The 18,938-nt window shown below is 48.5% G+C and overlaps 2 pseudogenes; both read right to left on the bottom strand.

Moving 5' to 3' along the window:
- LOC149326345 (uncharacterized) overlaps positions 1-7,661 on the bottom strand; it is a 40,596-nt pseudogene extending 32,935 nt beyond the window's left edge.
- Positions 7,662-11,137: 3,476 nt separating this feature from the next.
- Positions 11,138-18,938, bottom strand: part of LOC149326344 (uncharacterized) — a 31,887-nt pseudogene continuing 24,086 nt past the window's right edge.

Genomic DNA, 18,938 nt, shown 5'->3' with positions numbered 1-18,938 from the left:
AAAAATACTGGCTGAGGTAACTGGGCTCTGAATGACGTAATGAATTGGCATTTTTCAAACTGAGCAAGAACGACAACTAAGAGACACTAGTGTTTTTATGTGCTTTTATCCTTTCCTATCAAGCCATAAATGAAGCAGGCAAATATCGCAGCAGAACTGATATTGAATAAATATCAACATTTCTAATTTTAAACCTTCATACAGTGCTTTCTTTATATGGACATGACCTTGATGCTTTAGCTTTCGTTATGCTGTCTTCAGCAGACATTTTATGAGTTATGCACATTGCTAAATGACAGCTTTATACATGTGACCAATGGGAACAAATGCATTGCAAATGTCAATCTGCCCTTCCCTTACTAAAGATACCCCTATGTGAATACAACAGAAGAAGGCATGAACAAAATACATGTGATGGGTCACTTTTGTTCATATCCACTGCTGTAATTACAATTTGGTGACTCCTGAATGTTTTGAGTAATATTTGTTACTTATATGAATACCACCAAAGCAGGTTGGGTAGCTCTGCTTCAGAAGGACAAATGCAGTTTTGTAGCTCTCGCTGCTCTGAGAACTATGTAGCAGTACAGCAAGAGGCATTGCCCCAACTGCAGTTTCTGCAAGAACCACCGTGAGGCTACTTTGTGACTCATCACATGAGGCTGTGGAGTCTATAAATATTATCTCCTTAGCAGCACTCAGTCCTTGTGTCCTCGTCATGACCTGCGTCACCACGAGGACTGCCCAGCAAGTACCATCCTCTGACCTTGTGGTTCTCACATCGGCCCCTGCAAAAGGAAATATAGGGCTCCCACTTATAGCGGCATTATGCAGAGACGCGAAGGAAAATGAGGGGCTTGTTAAGATATATATTTGAAAGTTGCCAGCAGTACAAGCAAAATGGTAATTTAAAGAAAAAATTTCATTTTCTTATTCATCAAATTAGGAGCAGCAGAATCATTTTTTAGATGTCAGATAATTCAACACAAGGTAGGAGTAAAGGCAGCAACGTACCACCAATGAAATCCGAATGTAAGACCTCCACGTGTTGCACTCGGTGCTCAACCAACCGAGCTATGGTAGTAATACTATCAAGTGTATCTGTGCCAGCATGCACCTGGCATGTTTAACCCCTTTATGCTGTCTATGGCATCAAGAGTGCCAGACCAGAGACCTTCTTTATGGTTTTAGCATGCAAGTGAAGGGAAATGATTGGTACAATAATATATACATAAGAAAAAAGCAAATGATCACTGAAGCGCAAGAAAGCATGAGGGAATGTTGTTCTATTTACTCTTTTAATTCTGTTAACTGTAGTAAGAAATCAGTGGCAGTGTAATTACTTTTTTGGGTGCAGGATAACCGGGTTGCAAGCGGGTTGCACTTACTCATGTCTGTAATGCTTTGCTTGGGGCTAACGGGGCGGCAAATCTATCACTGGGCAGTATTGTTGTGATGTATGGATATTGAATCTCGATATTACAGATAATGAAAAGTAGAGCTTAGTCACTGTTTGACATTGCAAGAGGTATTCATCGTGGATGCGATTTTTGTTGTTAAGCACACAGCTTTAGTAATGCAGGCCAGAGAAGGTTGCTATAAGCTGATTTAGACATGCGTGTGACTTCTCATCATGCTCTATTCTCACCGAAAAGATGGCCACTGTGGCTTGAACGACTATACTCTAAAGCCGCAGGTGGTCCTTCTAAGGCAAAAGAAAACTGCTAGCCGAGAGGTTATCCCTGCTGATAGCATGACGTGCTAAAACATTTGGTGATATTTTTTGTGAAGCAAAGGTAAATATTTATGAAGTACCTAGACCACAGAAATAAAAGTAATTGCACATACCAATGTGTGAGAATGTGTCACCCACACTTCGAGCACGTTTACGTGGGAAGTTCCCAGACACCCTTAGAGCGTGTGGGGGTAGCGGTCTCGGACTCGAAGAAGATGCCCTCGACTCAGCGTGGCAAGCTCAGCGGAGACCAGCTACCAAGTGACAAGAGGTTGTTGGGCGTTCGGTGCCCAGCTTTCGCTGGTCGCAAGCCAGAGAATGGGTGTGAGCCAAAGGTTCACAAACAATAACAAAGTTTATACAGCAATTGAGACGATACAGAGGGTTTCACAATCACTAGTACAAACACATACAAAGTGATTAACAGAACAATGCAACGCGTGCAAAGTTAAACTCGAGAGAGAATACAATACACAGGAAATATTGCACCTAGAGTGCACTAACACAAGAGAGAGAGGTAAACAAACAAAACACAATTTGTTCACCGGGCACTGCGGCAGTCCAACGACCAGAGTTCCACGACGATGCCGTCCCGCAGACTGGCGAACGTTGCCTCGTTGGTCCGATGCTGTCCGGGTGGTGTTTTCCCGGGAGTCGAACGGGCGCGCTTCGATGAAGCTTAAACGGCGGTCCGGACTGAATTGACAGCGATCAACGTCCTTCTTTTATAGGCTCGCTCTCCCGTCTGTTTGTTGTACGCGCCAAAGTAGGCGCTCACATACACGCAGCATCTCCCGTGCAGTTTCCCTTCCTTTCTCTTGCCAGCCGCGCGTCCCCATTGGTCAGAGGTCGGGCGTCGCGTCTCGAAGTTTCGAGCGTATTCTGGCGTGGCGCCATCGTGGCGGCGTCGCCGACGTCCGAGTGCAGAGGAGGGGGACATGTCTTAGCGCACGCAGGGCTTCCCCCTCTTCCCCCGTCAGCTGTAGAAGCAACTCGGATGTTCTAGAGAAATCTTCGGCGTGGATGACTCATCCCCTCGACGCACGCCGTGTCGGTGAGTGGTGGTGGAGGGGAGAGAGAGAGCACACGCACACAGGCTAGGCGCTCCGCGGGGGTTTCCTCCTCTCCCATTCGTCTCGTGCCGGCGAGACGCGTCCGCGCGGCGCTGTTTTTCTTTGTTTGCTTCAAAAATGCGCCGAATTTTGTGACACTGCCCCTTCCTTTAAGAATATTGTGTAACAATATTCACAAATCACAAAATTCCGGCTCACATGCATGCGCTCACAAAGTCAGTGGCGAATGCCAAAATACATACATCAATACCTTGATGCTTTCACATACGTAACACAGTACAATAGACAGATTGCACTCCAAAACACGCCGCAGTTCGGCGGTACAATTCGCGCGCACATGCATGCGCTCACAATCTACATGCGAAAATACATACATCAATACCATGATGTTTTTACATGCACAGCACAGTATGCACAGCACAGTACAGTGTTCACAATGCACATGAAAACCCGCCGCGATTGGGCAGTACATTAACACAAGGCTACAAACATGGAGTACGCAAATACAAGGCACACTTTCGCCTATACTTCAAAGTTTGGCCTACCGAGCGGGCTCGGAGAATTACTGCTTGCTTCAAGCTTGCAGTCGCGCTTTTAATTTCCTTTCGGAAGCGGCTGCGGCTTTTCTTCCTGTCGCGGGTTCGACTCTTCTTCCGCCTCATTCTGCGGTTTCTCTTGCGAACGCGGTTTTGGCTCCGCTTCCTGTTCGTACTCCTGACTGGTTTTGCGCCCAGACTTCGAGCCCTTCTTCGTTTCCCGTGGCCAGCGCGTCTGTAGCGAACAAATTTAACGCCAGTTCGCTTATGACGGCTGTGCTTCAGGTGTTTGCTTTCTTTTCGGTGTGCGCTCTTCTGTTTGTGCTTTCGCCTGCAGACGCCGTCTTTACTGAACGCTGGGCTGGTTCGTCTCAGCTTGTTTCGCACTTTGCTGCGATGTTCTTGCAGCTCGCTTGCATCTGACTTGGCTGTCTTTAGATTGGATCTGTTTCTTCCCGTGTTCTTACTGAATTTTCTCCAGGGCTTCTCCTTTTCGGCTTCACCTGCTTTGGTGGTGTCCGTCTCATTTCTCTTTCTTTTTTCCTTCTTCCAAGCTCTTCTACGGAGCACACCCGGTTCAATGTCAGTTGCGTCATCCGAGTTCTTATCTCGCGATGAAGCCATTGGTTCAGCTCTCTCTTCTTCTTCGAGGACTGAACTATCATCTCTTACCAAGTCCTTTTTCTTCTTTCGGAGCCTTCTTTGTGAGGGGCATTCTGAGCATGGCTCATTAGCCATTGATGACTCATTCTCCTCACTTTCGCTCAGTATTGCTTCCCCAGCTTTCTCCGATACTTTCCTGAGCTTGTCAGTTTCAGTGCAGTGGTGCTCCATTCCTTGTACTGCACTATCTCCTTCGCCAGTGGCAAAAATTTCGTCGCCTTCCTCATAGGCACAAATTTCCTCGCCTTCCTCATCGGGAAAGCCCTCCTCGCTGCTGGAGGGTTCGCTCGGAACAGTTTCCGGGTTTTCGATGAGTGCGCTCTCCTCAGCCAATACTACATCTGAGCTTTCGCACTCAGTGCCCCTTAACCACTCTTTCTCGTGGTCCGCACTCCAAGAGTCAGCCGCGTTGCACTCGGAATTCTCGATGGAGGTCCGAACTGCTTCTTCGTCGTCATGCGGCTGCCCTAGGGTTCTCTCTGACTGAAACGTCAGGTAGGCCTTTACTTCACTGCCTACTACCTCAGCAGTAGCTACACAATCAGTTTCCTGAGGAAGGGACACTTTGGTCTGTCCTTCTCTCTCTCTGGTTTTAGTTGCAGGAACAGGCTGTTCCACAACCTCCCCCTCACTAGTGGAGCTAGTTACAACCTCTTCCGTGGTTGTCAACAAATTAGACTCGTTAGTCTTCCTACCGGCCTCTCCGGGGTTAAGCTCCACTTGATCTCTGACGTTCCTCAAACGCCGCATTTCAGCAAGCTTCCTCTGAAGGATTGCCATCTCTCTTTCAAAAGCCTTTTCGGCCTCTTCCTCTCGCCTTTTGCTCTCTTTCTTTCTCTCTTCTCGAGCTCTCTCTCTTTCCTGGTCCACCCATTCTCGCAGTTCGGCTGGAGGCTGACCTCTGGAGGCTGACCTCTATTAGCTCCTTTAGCTCCTTAAAGCTCATATTTGGAGACCGAACTCTACATTCAAGGCAGTGAATACCTCTACACGTTGAACTTCATTAACCGCGTCGGCGCGGCACCTCACAATATTGCTTTGCTGGTAAACACTCGTTTACGACTGCTTCGTAAACTCCTTCCGACTCTTTCTCCTTTCCCTGTGCTTGCAAACACCAAACGTCCTGTCGCGGACGCCAGAATATATTGCCACCCACACTTCGCGCACGTTTACGTGGGAAGTTCCCAGACACCCTTAGAGCGTGTGGGGGTAGCGGTCTCGGACTCGAAGGAGATGCCCTCGACTCAGCGCGGCAAGCTCAGCGGAGACCAGCTACCAAGTGACAAGAGGTTGTTGGGCGTTCGGTGCCCAGCTTTCGCTGGTCGCAAGCCAGAGAATGGGTCGGAGCCAAAGGTTCACAAACAATAACAAAGTTTATACAGCAATTGAGACGATAGAGAGGGTTTCACAATCACTAGTACAAACACATACAAAGTGATTAACAGAGCAATGCAACGCGTGCAAAGTTAAACTCGAGAGAGAATACAATACACAGGCAATATTGGACCTAGAGTGCACTAACACAAGAGAGAGAGGTAAACAAACAAAACACAATTTGTTCACCGGGCACTGCGGCAGTCCGACGATCAGAGTTCCACGACGATGCCGTCCCGCAGACTGGCGAACGTTGCCTCGTTGGTCCGATGCTGGCCGAGTGGTGTTTTCCCGGGAGTCGAACGTTCGCGCTTTGATGAAGCTTAAACGGCGGTCCGGACTGAATTGACAGCGGTCAACGTCCTTCTTTTATAGGCTCGCTCTGCCGTCTGTTTGTTGTACGCGCCAAAGTAGGCGCTCACATACACGCAGCATCTCCCGTGCAGTTTCTCTTCCTTTCTCTCGCCAGCCGCGCGTCCCCATTGGTCAGAGGTCGGGGGTCGCGTCTCGAAGTTTCGAGCGTATTCTGGCGTGGTGCCATCGTGGCGGCGTCGCCGACGTCCGAGTGTAGAGGAGGGGGACATGTCTTAGCGCACGCAGGGCTTCCCCCTCTTCCCCCCGTCAACTGTAGAAGCAACTGGGATGTTCTAGAGAAATCTTCGGCGTGGATGACTCATCCCCTCGGCGCACGCCATGTCGGTGAGCGGTGGTGGAGGGGAGAGAGAGCACACGTACACAGGCTAGGAGCTCCGCGGTGGTTTCCTCCTCTCCCGTTCGTCTCGTGCCGGCGAGACGCGTCCGCGCGGCGCTGTTTTTCTTTGTTTGCTTCAAAAATGCGCCGAATTTTGTGACAGAATGTGAATAGTGAAACACCTAAAAACCTTTGCAGTTCAGTACTTTCAAAAAGTGACAAGAATTTCAAAGAAACAAAAGAAACTACACTCCTCAGACATATTACAAATTACCCTTGCCAAGATAACATGATGCTTTCTCTGAAAGCTTGCTGACAGGGTCCACTGCACTGCCGTAATGCTGATCCCGCCACATACTGAACTAATAGTGCACAGTGCCAGGACTTGGGTTTACGGCACCACTGGCAAGCTTCTCGGCTGCATCATTTTCAGTTTCCAGCTTCTGCTGATGTATCGTTATGCCTGCGCTGGTGTGAGGCCATCGTGAAAGTAACCGTGGAACACAGCTCGAGTGTCAGGTGTGGTGCGCAGAAGGCGCAATGCATCAGCACAGTCAAGTGCATGGTTGTGGTCATCCCTGACCTTCACGATGGCACGCAACGGCGTAGTCCTCTTCAGGAATGGGTCCCGCTTCTTGGTGTCCCTAGTGTCATTCTTGATTTTAATGTCCACAAAGGCTGGACAGTTCGTGGCTTTTGGCCAGTAACCTTGTTACAGTTCGAGTGCTGGCATTTCCACTTCTTGTGGAATGCGATCCTAGTAAAAAACAAATGCCAATGATTTTGCTTCTCACAGTAACACTCATCGTTTTGCTTAAGTCTCTTTTATATTAGAAAGACACTAGTAACAATGATAGAATTATTGCGTAATTCTCTGCACGACATTGCTGCCATGCGGTGAAGCCAGCGTAACAAAGCTGAAAATTGGAATCTATCACAGTCCACAACAACGTAACTAAAACAAATGCAACTGATTTTCATTGTCACAGTAACACTCATCTTTTTGCTTTGGTCTTTTATATTTGAGAGAGACTGGCACCAATAATGTAATTACTGCGTAATTTTCTGCATGACACTACTGCCTTGCGGTGAAGCCAGCCTAGCAAAAAGCAGAAAATTGGAACCTCTCACAGTCCACAATTACGTAATTATTCCATGACAGGCCTCAGAAATTGCACAGAACACCCTGATGCGCACGAATAACTCGGCTACGTCAAACAAGATATGACGGCTCCAGCGCAGAGTGCGCTAAAAATTACAAAGTGGTATGTTTATCTCCTCATTTACGTGCTTCCACAGGTGGCCTCGACCTGCACGGGGGACAGACAAGTATATCAGGCAATGTCGGCAGCTCAGTTCTTGAAATAATAAATCAAGTGCATTGGTTAATAAAATTAAAAAATTCCATACCTTTTAGGCTTTGCGACTTCCCAGTCAACGATCCACGATGTTCTTGTCGCAGCACCGTAGCTGGTGAGCCACTCGGACGCGTCTCCGTCGGTGTTCAGAGCCACTCGAAAACAACGCACGTTCTCGACGCAATTCTCACTGTCCAACTCGCATTCGAACGGCAGCGATGATGCCGCCATAATTCTCGGGTGGAACAACAAGTTACTCGCATAAAAAATGGCTGAGGCTTAACTTGGTTAACCCTGGTCAGATGCGAAGCTTATTGATGGCTAGGCTTGTTAATACATGGCTTTCCTTGGTTGAATACTTGATTATTTTAATACAACCACTAGAAGCCTTCGTCGTGGGGGAACACAACGGCATGGCTACAGCGGAACGCCGACTAACCCCGAGACGCGCGTTGGGTGGGCGCCTGGATTGCCACGGAAGCCGCGTCCGCCTGCCCGGTGGAGCGAGCGTTTCACCTACACCGAGTGTGAACGCGCGTTCGAAATGCGCGGGAATTCCGCTCGAGGACATTCCGGTGTCTGGGCGATCGAGCCGACTAACACGAGTAAATGAACAGCCTTCTTTTTTGTTTGTGCGGTTCAACCCATCCGGGTCCTTCCTAGGTTTGACTCCGCCCGTTAGAAATCCCTGTCCCTAGGGGTAATTCTCTTCCCCTGTCTACATTTCTTTGTGTTTTTTGTCTAGCTGAAATAATATTTTTTTTACTATATTTACAAACAATGCATTTCAGAACAATGCTTATTAATTTTATAGAAGCATTTTACAGTTTTTTTCATGTAAATTGAATTTGGGCTTTTATTTGTGCATGATCACGTGACTTCATTGTTTTGCACACTTCGATATTCTAACGGTCCTCTCGTGTCCGTTGTGCGAGCGTCTTCGCTGGTCTTTTAGGCTGTGCAATTGCTGTAAGGCTGATTGCACTGTTTTATTACCTCTTTCTGCCGCACCTCCGTTGAGCTTTCTTTTGGCCGTTGCCATATTCATAGTTCCTAGTTGTTAGCGCAGTTGCGCGTTCTCTGTTTCACGCGGTTTTATAACCGCTTTGTTCAGTAGCAGCTCTGTTGAGCTTTCTTTTGGCCGTTGCCGTATTCTGTCTTGCGCTGGGTGCGCACTTTTCTAATTGTTAGCGCCGTTGCGCATTCTTTATTTGGCAATATAAATTGTGTTTGTGTCTGTCGGTGAGGCGCCCTTGTAGGAATGGAGGGACCAAGTGCACCACCCGCCGAGTCACCTGCACCAGATAAGTATCTGTGCCCAGTGTGCCAAGCTGAGTTTGCTTTTGAGAGTTCTCAAAGGAGGCGTTTGCGAAACCAGCATCCCGAAGCTATAAGCTCTCTTTGTTTCGCGAAAGGCTCCTATTCTTGTGACCAGTGTACTAATGTAAACTTTGCCCGCCGTGGCGAATTGTTGCAGCACCACGAGCAGAACCACGGGTTCGTGTCGAGACTAAGTACGCTTCAGTTTTCTTCCTATTCAGGTGAGGAAGATGCGCGCGTTCTTGGCGTTCTTTTTTTTGTGCATGCACGAATAAATGTTAGCTTGCGTAGACCGCTCGCATAGTGTTCTGCGGAGGAAAAGGGAGCGAAATTTTGACAGCTTAAAGCGCTTCCAAGTACTTACATGAACGACAGAGGTCAGTGCATTGCGAATTATATTGCTGGGTAAAGCAAGGAATAAGCACAGCTAGCGCAGGACGACTCCTGGTTAATGCTATTTGCAGGCACAGCAGAAGCACAGGATGCATAAAAAAATAGCGTGAGAAATGCAAACGAATAAGAAGCATTATGCGCCTCATTGCTTCTGCTTATCTGTTGTTTATAGCTCTCTCCTGTGTAATTTTAATGCGCAATGTGGAGCAACAGTTTACCTCTTCTTTCTGCTTCGGCAAACGTGCAGTATTCGAGGGTGAGAACTTGGACACAATGGAGCTAGAAGCTTGCACGTTCTTGCTTAGAACTGGCGAAATGATTATCTTTTCTGTCTGTGAACAGTTCACGTAAACTGTATTATTCACTAAGAAGTCATCAGTGCTGTCTCTGTGCTCTCAATAAAGGAGCATGGCTCCTTTCTGCATGATATTGATAATGCATGTGCAGGGTACTAGTGCAAATACAAAACTAATTTTAATGCGCAAACCTTGCTTGCCTCATTGAGCGAAAACTCGTTTGTGTGTGTGTGTTAACATTCAATGGTACCCGTAAAACATGGCATTCTCATGCAACCTGGCAGGTAGCACTTAATAATTGGCTGCGGGAGCAACCTACGAGGCAGGTGGCCCACCTACGTCACACGACCTTGTGGCGTCCTCAAACCCACCCATTGCAAACTGTGCAGTGGGAAAGGTCCCAGCTAAATGAAAGACTGGTATTTGGGAAGAGCAACGTGGGTCATATAGAGCTGCCCGCTGGGGAGCACCTGCCACTGCAGGGCAGAGGCGTATGGCTTATCCGCTGCACCACTGCACCAGGAGGGGTATGAGGACTGTCAGGGATATAAGAATCTAAAATAGATAATAACCTATTGCATATACGGGAATTAATCCACATGATATCGCGTCATACCCATCAGGTGGAGTTTGTTTCCCCTCCGATTTTTTGCACTGTAATTTGAAATGTCTTCGTGTGCAGCCATTGTTAAAATTCCTTATTGTCTACAGTATTGTGACCGTCAACACAGCATTTCCTAGCCTGGGGTAGCCCGCAGTTGTGTCATTCCAATAGTCCATGACTTCAACACCTGTATTTATGGGGCTTGCTTCGCTTCCATCAAGTACTGGTTCAACTGCTTGTAAAAAGGGTCTGCACCGGTCATGGACACGGTGTAAAAATAGTTTCGGTGTTGACACTGGCTGTCTGCCACTGCGGAGAGCGCGCACAGATCATGTTTGCCCTCTAGTATATGCGCACACTGGCGCGGGGGCTCAGCGCAGTGGTGGCCATTCACTTGCAGAGGGGCGGACGCGGGTGAACGGTTTGCACGGCTTTCGGTCCCATTTTAGGCTTTGTTTTTCGGTGTTTTGCACTGCAAGAGTGCATCACAAGGTGTGGACGTTTAGGTTCATCCCTTCGATGTTGTCGTAGGCACTGTGCGCGAACAAAGTTTGGTAGAACTAGCTTTTGTGTTGCGGTTTGGGACCAGCTGCAGTGATTGTGCAAACCCACGTGGTGGTGTGGGCTCACACCTTGGACGGCTGTTGCGGCCTATGTACATGGCAGCAGAAGCTTACCATACGTGATTATGCTTAGTATCCAAGTGCAGATCGGGCTACCAGAGTTGTCCAGACCAAGTGTCGCTCTTTAAAGCTGCGTTTGAGCCCGATCGCCTAGAACTTTGGTTCTAGGCGAGGATAGGAAATAAATATCCCCTCTGCCCAGGAGAGGTAGGATAATTCGATCTAGTGACCACATCTGCGCGAAGCATTTTCCCGAGCTTGCACTATAAAATCGTACTATGCCAAGTTTAATGGCAAGGCACTTTTAAATGCACCCAAGAAACCGATCCTTTTGGCTGATGCTGTGCCCAGTATTTTTCCCAGATGTCCCAGTCTGACAAAAGAGGCAAGTTCAAGAAAGCCTCCTAGATTGAATTGTTAAAACGTTTATTTGGGGCCTGCAGTAGAGCGCACGCGCGCTTCGGACGGGGCCTATGTCATCCTCTGGGCGCCAGCCGCGCGGCCTGGGTCCCCGCTCGCCGTTGCCGGCTCGCTGGTTCCCTGCCGGGCCAGCGCCTCGATGACCTGCTGGACGGCCCAAAGTTGTTCCTCTTGTTTGTCGCTCCCTGCGGCTGCTTCCAGACGTGGCGGGATCCTCCCAGACTTGGCTTCTTCCTGGTACTTGCTGCAATTCCACAGAATGTGTGCGAAGCCGGCCGTCTCCGTTCGGCAGACTCTGCATTTGTCTGTCGGGTGCGTCTCGGGATACATTCTGTGCAACAGCGACGGGCTGGGGAGTGAGCCCGTCTGTAGCTGTCTGAATAAAACCACTTGCTCTCGACTGAGCCCAGAGCAAGAGGGTGGAAGGGTTCTGCGAGCTAGGCGGAACGCCTTGGTTATTTCGTTGTATTCGGTCATTCGGTCCTTGGTGCTTGGTCCACAGCGGCCAGTCGACCGAGGCGCGGTCCGTTAGCGCGCGCGCCTCGGCGTGTGCCGTCTCGTTGTGGTTGGCGTTGCGGTCTGACGCCTTGCCCGCGTGCGCCGGGAACCACTTGATTCTCACTTGTTTGCTGCCATCGTCGTTCTTGGTTTCCTGCAGTATGCGCACCGCTTCCTTCGCTATCCTGCCTTTGGCATAATTTCTCACCGCCTGCCTCGAGTCGCATAGCACCGTGTGGCAGTCGCGGTCGGCGATGGCCACCTCCTCCGCTTGCTCTGCCTTGGGACATCTCGTGCTGGTGGTCGTGCGAACGGTGCCAGTCGCGTCGACGACGACCGTCGTGAAGCCGTGTATCTTGGCGTACTCAGCCGCGTCAACGTAGCGTGCGTGTGTGTCGGCCGCGTGCTGGTCTATCAGCGCCTTGGCTCTCGCTGCTCTCCTCCCTTTATTATACTCCGGGTGCATGTTGTTCGGTACCGAGTCCACTCTAATGTTGCGCCTGATCTCATCGGGGACGGGGAGCTGCGTCTGCTCCCTGCCTTGATATCCAATTCCCAGGTTGTCCAGGATTTTCCGGCCGGTCTTTGTCGTAGACAGTCTTTCGAGTTGTGCGGCGCGTTGGGCCTCCGCTATCTCCTCTAGCGTGTTGTGCACCCCCAGCTGCAGGAGGCGTTTGGTGCTCGTTGTTTCGAACAGTCCCAGTGCCGTCTTGTAGGGTCTGCGGATGAGTATATCTATATTGTTTCTCTCGCTCTTCTTCCACTTGTGGTACGCCGCCACGTACGCTACGTAACAATGACGAACGAGTGGATCAGTCTGATGAGGCTCTCTCCCGTCATTCCGCTTTTCTTGTTCGTGACTCGTTTGAGTAGTCTCGTGGCGTTCGCCGCTTTCGCAATGAGTCAGGTGACGGTCTCGCCGTTTCTGCCGTGCGTCTCGATCGTCATTCCCAACACTCTGATCTTGTTGACTCTTGGGATCGCGTTTCCCTCTCTGGTCTTGACTTTGATTGCCTCGTACTCTCTCGGGCTGCTCTTTGGTTTGCGGTGCTTGACGGGCGGGTAGACGAGGAGCTCTACAAGGAGGACAAGGTACTCTAACGACAACGACAAAAAAAGGTGAACGGGGTGATTGAGGAGCGAATACGTGACCACCTTTGCTCCTTTTTCACTCCGTCACTCAAACTGACCCAGACATACGCCGCTGTGAGGTCACACAGGGGCGCTGGGAAAACAGAGTGGCAGCGCATTCCGTCAAAGCTAACGCGCATCAATTTCGCTATTGGGGTGTGCTACCAGCCAGGTCTAACGCCATTGTTCCAAGTGCTGTAATCAAGGCGGCTGCTTTGGGCGTCCACGTGACCAGGCGAAGGCAAGATCGAGCACGGTGCCTACTCGCGCCTATAGCAGATTACGCGGGATCGCTCGAGACCCACCGTGGAAGGAAACGCTGTGGTGCTTGCGGCATCTTGTTGGCCGCATCTACATTGTAAAAAATGTGTGCAAAATTAGACATTTTATACAAAATTTCGCTTTCCACACAGAAAATATCTGTTAGTGACGCAAGACGGAAACCTGCTCACGAGTAGCGGAGACATTTTGCGTCCTTACAGCAGCCCCTTGTCGAGGTACCAGTCCCGTGGCCCCCCCGTTTAGAGAAAAAATTGGTTTAAAAATGCATGTAACACATTATAATTTAGTTTGTATATTTTTGCATTAAAACAGCGAGCACAGGCTATTCTTCGCATGGATTAATGTGGGCTCTGTATTCTGCGCTCATGTGTCTTGCTGCGGTCCTGGTCTCTTCAAGACGGTTGCCGTCGCATAGAGGCACATGACGTGCGTTTTCTGCATGCTTTTACCGACTGGAGTATTTGCGAAAGAAGGGAAGTGGTGCGACTTCCCCCTATTTGATATGAATAATGTGCTGTACGTCTTGTTTGATTGACTTGTAGACAAATGGTACTTTTATTGTGTAAAGAACACGTGATCCTACCCTACTGAATTTGCCATCGCCGGACACTGAAGAGCACTCATTGCACGCATGCACTCTGATCATTGGGGTCGTTAACGTTGGAAAAATATATCTTGGGGTGTGCGTGCATACACTCGATGACGGCGCTATTTAAAAAGTACCCAGACTGCGTGAGGCTGTCTCAAGGCCACTCAAAAGAATACGCGCTCTTGTAATGGGAGTAGAGGAGCGTGCAGTGTGAAGGTAACATAAAATTGCGTGGAGCTGCTAAACATCTGCGTGCATTGAGCAGCTCTACGGACAGTAGCAAGGGCCGTCGCAGTCGTGTGTTTTCTACTGGGCAATGCAGGGCGGCAGAACACGCCAAAGGCGTCGATCGCAATCTACTGTTGTTTGGAGAATGGGTACCAGTTTTTGAAATTTGAGGGAACCCCGGCGTGCTTATCAGCAGCGCGCCGCCGACCGGCACTGCCACGCTTTGTCGAGTAGACTTTTATATTGCCCACAGCTGATGCCTGCTGACGGTGCACAACATAGTACTAACACCTAATCTGGGGTGCTCTAGTTAGCGAGATGTGCCTTAAAACACGGTTGTTATATGCAAGTCTATAAATCCTTGCATTTGATAACTAATCTTGCAGCCTAATAAAGCGGTTACAAAGGACTACTGTGTTAGATTCATGCATTATTAATAAATTTAAGTGTGGCCTTGCGCCTTTGGACCACTTGCAGTCATTGGTGTAGAATTATATTTGTTATGGATTTATTATGTGACCTTAATGATCTAGATACTTTTACTAACCTCACCTTAAGCCACTCCTTTTTTTCATGCAGAGCCATCAACGTTATGGATTTTGGGCTGCGGAACGAAGGAGAAGCCCGCAACGACCAGCATTGCATAGCACCAGGAGCTCCTGCACTAATAATCTGACTGCAAGGCTTCATGGTTTCGAGTTCCCTGGGCTGTTTTTTTTTTTTTCAAGAAAAAATGATTCTGGCCAAACCACCTGGTGTCATAAAGCACGTTTTCCGGACTAGAACAAAATACGAGAGCAGAGTGTGAAACAAAGTATAAGTAAGTCAAAGACTGGAAGTCTGTAAAAACAGACAAAATAGAAAAGAGCAAACAGATTTTTCACCAATACTTTCCACAAGTAAAAAAACAGAACGTATGTTAAAAATACAGAAGAGCTCAAAACTGAAAACCCAACACTACAGACATTTACTGGGAACGCAGCTGTAGAAAATTTCTTTATTTTTCAGGAAAAATTTCTGACAGTGTACGCGGAGACCTGTTGTTCGCGCTCACCATCTACAGTCTGCTGCGTCAATCAGCGAAAATAAAAAAAAAAATCCCTTGGCGTCACCACCAAATTCTTAGGGCTCAAAATTTGTACAAATGTGGCACTTGACTTTGTTTTTTTTTTAATATTACGTTTGGGTGTAGTACATGCATGGTTGGGTCAAAACCATAAATCTTCTACATCTGTGGCGACGGCGAATCAAAACTGCGAGCTTTCGCAGTAGTGATACTGGTAGCGCTATCATGCCCCCTGCAGACGAACAAGCACTCTATCGTCTAGGGAGGCTGTGGAGAAACTCGTGAGACAAGCACAAAAAGCCGGGAGGGAAGCAGTTGCGTGAAACCGCATTTTCTGGGCCAAATTCTGAAAAAAATCCTGAGAAAGCCCTTCAGACCAACCACGCAACCACTTTCAGCTCTCTTGCCTTTGGCCGCAGCCCCAATGGTAGAGCGCTCGTTCTTCCGGCGGGCACAGCTGGCGCTTGCCATTTCTATTTGCCGTCACGGCAGACGATGGAGGTTTCCAATTCATTCTGACAGAATCAGGCAACCCCCCCCCCCTCCCACCCAAACGCAGTGCAAAACAAAACTACACCGAATGCCACTTTTGTGCCAAACTGTAGCACGAATAAGCAAACGGTTTGGCCGAGAGAATTTTTTTGATTTTCTCTTATCGACGGAACAGTCAGTACTCCAACTTGCAAGAGTTCTGAGGCAGTTGCTTTTCTTACAAGCAGTTGAAGTGTGCCCAGAGCTGGTTATTCAGCTAGAAAGGTACTCACCTTGTTTATAGGGAGAATTAACTGGCTCTGTCATGGTTGGCTGATATCCACATTGGCCTTTTGCTACTATGGACTGTGTTCAGGGTTCTAGCTATCGCGTCTGGTCACAGTCGTGACCTGCTGTAGCAGTCTCTCGCCACTACAGAGATAATTTCTTTTCTGAGCTTGACCATGTGTACCTTACTGCCGATAATCACCAGCTGCTGTCGAGTGCATGCGCTTAAAATTTGACGATACACAGCGGGCCCCGTGTGCACGGCAGTCTGTCGAGCATTGTACTGTGTGCAGAACGTAAACAGGATGATCGAGACGGTACTTGAGAGGCACAGACGAAGTTTTATGTTGTTTCTAATTCACAAATTATTTTCAAAGAGGAAGCCTGGGTGGTGCGCCGTCCCTTGGACCTGAAGGTGAGAAAAAAAAACTCTGTGAGTGCGAAGCACTTGCAGGGAAATTGGCGACGCTCTGTTTAGAACCTACCACAACGCATCTCTGTCAAGCACCGTTTTGCGACCGATTCTATTCCTCAAATTCAAAGAAAGTAACTTCGCATCCCCTTAAAATCACGAAACACCACTCTCAGCATTTTTACAGACGGTTAACAAATCGCAAAAAAGATGAAAATTCGAATTCTCCCATTCAAACAATAACAAAACTATTGAATTTCAAAATTTCTGATCTGCGATATAAGCTCTGTGAGTACGTGTAGCTCTATATGCAGGTCAGGTGGTTGGCATATTAATGTGCACTTGAGCGGCAGTCAAGAGACTCCTTATGACCAGGACGCGACTTCACGTCACATCACCTGCTACAGAACTGTTCGAATACAAAATTTTCGTGCCGCCAGTTCCTTCGCGTCTGAGCTGCAAGACAACTCACAGAACAGCGTGCAGGCTTCTGGCTCGTCGCGTGCAATTCTGCCGATCCCGGTGTAATCCCTAGAAACGAATGTGCTTGTATGCTCTGATGGCTCCGACTAAGAGCCTTGCCGGATCTACCGACAAGTAACGATCTGAGGAATACACACCCGGATTTAGCATTGCAAACATTTAGGCTGGCTGTTGTCGATTCATAATTGTAATAGAGGCCAGTCCGAACTGAACGATGCACGATAGAAAAAATTGGCAGGTCGAACATGCAGCCTGATGCGGGTAAGCGGCGACAGCAGTTTGATTAAGCTTCGATGAGTGTTTTGATGCATTTATTTTTTTTTCTAGAAGCGTCACAGACACGGCAGAGTTTTTCTTGTCTAAAAATGCGCGAAGGTGGGTGCCGCTTCTGGAAGATGAAGAGGGGTGGGGGGGGGCTGCCATTTAGCTAAGAAGCTGAGGCGGAGAGGTGGCTAGTTGCTTTCGTGGGCAACAGGATTTCGAACTGCGCCTTTGAAATGATTTCGCCATCCCTTTTTCATTCCGCTGTCGAGTGGTCTTCTAGTGGGTGGTGCCACTGTGCAAAATCGAGGTAGGTAGTTTGGTGGTGAGTGGCGCTTCAGGAGGGTGATGGCTTCATGCTACTGTCACTTCTATCACAGTGAAAGGAAGGGCCCGCACAATTTCCTGTCTTCCTCTTTCATCTTTCGTGTATTTTGAGCCGCTTTACCGCGATAACAGTACCAGAGTCACAATGGGGAAATGCCAGCGTCTGTTTGCACGGTGGTCTGTAGCATCGGGCAGTGGAGCCTTCATTTGCTCGAAGCACCGCTCACTAGTCATAACCCCTGCCCACCCCATCGGTGCGCGGCTGCACACCATCGCTGCACCCCGCCCACGCGCCATCCACCACGGGGACCACCCCAAAAGTCTACCCTCCTGAATTTTTACCCAGCATCAACTGTGTTCCTACACCCTCACAGGACCTGCACACACTAGATTCCTACGGAGGAGCGAAACGAAAAAGCGCCAGTACAATCGAATTCGTGGACGAAGTGTGCAAGCCACTTTTCATAAAGAAGCACCACCCACCAGACACCTCTGCCTCTCAACACTATGTAGAGAGCTGCCATGTAGAGGGTGCCACCCCTTCCCCACTTCCATTTTCCACAGCTACGACACACATCTCCACCCAACTTCACCCTCAGAAAAATTATATGGTGTGAGTGAAGCTTCGGCTTCAAGAGGATCTTAGTAATCAGCGATGGTATATCCAAATGTTATTAAAGCTTTCTCACATTAGGTTTCATTACTATGTACTAATTTTTTAACTATTTGCTTATCTACACGCATTCCACAACATTCTGTTCTTCATTGAAACGTTTAAATATACCTCCCGGCAGCATTTTTAGAATTTTAAGATTATTGGGATCTTTAAAAAAATAATGCATTCGTTGAGCTATTTCTGCTGACGTTAATAAAAATGCCAACTGATATCTTTCCAAACATCTATTCCACACCTGAAGTTGACTGAGTCCAATCGCTGCCTACATAATTCACCAATTCACCACAACACCGTAATTCAATTACATACGCGTACGCTTTAAGAAAAACAAGCGCGTTTGCGTTAATTTTCGCCGAAATATAAAGGGGAATGCTTTAATACCAGTCCCATCTCAAATGGACGATTAATGTTACAGAGCTGCCATTCTGCGCTGCCCTGGACCTGTTTCGGGACAGGTTTTGGAAGATATTTAGATCCGTCATGTGCCATCACCTTTACGGTCTTCTAGGTGGCATGCTGAAAGAACTGGAATGGGCACATGCAGGCTACCGAAAACAGTAGCAGCCGGAAAGTGGGCGAACCCGAGAGCGCACTGTACCAGCCACCGTCGGCGCTGAATTCGCTCGGCGGAGTTGTCCCACTGAGGGACGGCACTCGACGAAGGGCCAAGGGACCTGGGGCCCACGTAGGCACTCGATGTCCGCCATGTACGGTGCCGCGATGCCCTCCATGGACGGTACACGAGACGGACGCAGATGAACTGCGCTTGCTGATGCGACACAAAACAAGATTGATCACTATGCATGATGACAAAAAAAAAGGTACACAAGGCTGTGAGACTGTGCTAACCAAAGTAAAGAACGAGACTAGCGCAGAAGGCCATCGCTTAGGTCTCGTGAAATTCCCTTTATCTGAGCTTGGCACACGCGCTGCTGGAAAGGATAGCCTTGATCCAAGTAAGTCGACTTTATGTTAATGGCCATCACCATCTCCATAACATCAGCTCCCTATTTGAGTCATCGGAAGATCATGGGCCTTTCCAAATGACCTCAGCCACACCCCGCTCTATACTGGCTGGTAGGCACTATAGTCGCAAATTGTGAAGCGTCGAATCTATATGTATACGCCCACTGACAACAT

The sequence above is a fragment of the Amblyomma mixtum genome, chromosome 10, assembly GCF_055824585.1.
Source record: "Amblyomma mixtum isolate Tamu chromosome 10, ASM5582458v1, whole genome shotgun sequence".
Lineage (NCBI taxonomy): Eukaryota > Metazoa > Arthropoda > Arachnida > Ixodida > Ixodidae > Amblyomma > Amblyomma mixtum.
Note: the sequence above shows the minus strand (reverse complement) of the source record. Positions and strands in the feature narration are given on the sequence as shown.